At 44.8% G+C, this 1,870-nt stretch overlaps 1 long non-coding RNA gene across 1 annotated transcript in view; it reads left to right on the forward strand.

The window, feature by feature from the left end:
* The first annotated feature begins 35 nt into the window (after positions 1-35).
* The window catches only part of LOC102468662 (uncharacterized), a 12,747-nt gene continuing 10,912 nt past the window's right edge, over positions 36-1,870 (forward strand). The window contains exon 1 of the long non-coding RNA XR_333731.3: positions 36-213. This is a non-coding gene — a long non-coding RNA (uncharacterized LOC102468662). The remainder of the gene's footprint in view (positions 214-1,870) is intronic.

The following is a 1,870-nucleotide window of genomic DNA, read 5'->3' on the forward strand; positions in this document are numbered from 1 at the left end:
CCCTCCCGCCCCCGTAGGCCCAACGGCAGCTTCGGGATGCGAACCCACCTCCTCCGACCCCGCGCCTGCTGGCTTGCCAGGCCTTGCGGACCGGGCGCCCGGGCCCGTTCTCACCTTCGTCACCTGCACGCAGTAGCGCCGGTGGGCCCGGGCGTGCGACCCGCGTCCCCAGCCTTGGGCTCGGTCAAAGTTTTAGCCAAAGGAAAAAAGAAGGTATCGTGGTGTGTAATGTCTGACTTAGAAAAGCATTCAGTAACCACTCGTGCCTATTTCTAGTAGCACGTTAATGGTGGCGTTTAATTTACTGTTTTCCTAGATTTTTATTTCTGAGGAAACGGTGGTGTATTTCAATCACACTGAGATGAAAATAGCCTAGCAAGCTTATTTTTGTTCCTAGTCATGTTCGAGGATCCTTCGTGCCAGTTTTACAGTCACAAAGTTATACAGTTAGGTCGGTGGTGGCAGTTTAAACAGATACATGGGAATTTGGCAGTTTGTTCCATTTTTAAAATAAAGCTGAATTCTCAATTTTTTTTTAAGTCCTGGACTTAACCTCCTGCCTTCCTTTTTAACCATGATCCAAGGAACTCTCCCTCCCACTCTGTTGAGATGGAAATGGTGCACTCTGGTTACCAAAAGAAGCAAACAAAAACGCATGAAGAAGGGAGATAGAGATCATAAAGATTATTCTCAAACCCTGCTAAAATAAAGGCAAATGAAAAAGCTTGGTGAAAAAATTGAACTCAGGGACCAGCAGTTGGCATAATGGCTATGTGGCTGGACTCCCATGTAGTCTACCGCTGTTTGAGTCCCGGACATGCGAGCCCAAGATCCAGAGAGGAGATGGAGAAGGAATTATGGCCTGGCCATCCTCCCTGGGGGAGTGATTTCTTGCTTGCTTTCTCTCTGTCTCTGTCTCTTTCTCTCTCTCTCTCTCTGGCTAGCACACACACCCTATAGCAAAAACCTCCCCCCAAAAATAAAATAATAAATAAAATAAAAATTGAACTCAGACTGTAACTTAATCTTCTAGCCAGAATTAAGCAATTCTCACCTCTTTACATTTTCTTGACAAGAAGTCAAAAGGTGTTCTGATCAGAGGAATACTTTGAAATGAATAGGAATAATTTGACCTGTATAGTCATTATTAACATATTTCATAGCAGGTCTAAAGAGATGGACTTTTAAACTCACCATTTTATGTTACCCAAGAAAACAAAGAAGTTGCCATTTAAACTATACCATGCCACTGATTTTTTTTTTCTTTTTTTGGAGAGATTTTTGCTATAGGTCACATGCGCCAGACAGACAGAGACAGAGAGAAATCACCCCCCAGGTGGGATGGCCATGCCACAATCCCTTCTCCTCCATTCTCCTCTGGGGATCTTGGGCATGCACGCACATGCGCCCGGCGTGAGTTTAAGCCACCAGGTCCGGGACTGGAACCTCGGCCGACTACGTGGGAGTCCAGCGACATAACCATTACGCTAACTGCTGGTCGCCCATGCCACTGACACATCTTGAACTCAGCGATACTAACATGTGAAAAACATCATCTTAGAATCTAAGATATGAGTTAGTGATCCAGTGAGGAAAAGATTCTACCAGGTTCTGTTCTGAAGTCTGAGGTTGTACTTGTAGTTCAGATAAACAGGAGGGAAGTTTCTTATTCTGTGAAGACTATTTCAGCAAACTAATAACTTTGGAGATTGTCGACTAATAGAAATCTGTCTCCTATTTTCTAGAGCAGTGTTTTTGTTTTTTCTTTATTTCTTGACAGAAAGAGGGAGAAAAGAATCCCCAAAAGGGTCTTCATGCCTCCATCCTAACCCAGCCTCAGCCAGCCAGGATCAGGGCACATGCGTGTGTG

The sequence above is a fragment of the Tupaia chinensis genome, unplaced genomic scaffold, assembly GCF_000334495.1.
Source record: "Tupaia chinensis unplaced genomic scaffold, TupChi_1.0 Scaffold000085_1, whole genome shotgun sequence".
NCBI lineage: Eukaryota > Metazoa > Chordata > Mammalia > Scandentia > Tupaiidae > Tupaia > Tupaia belangeri.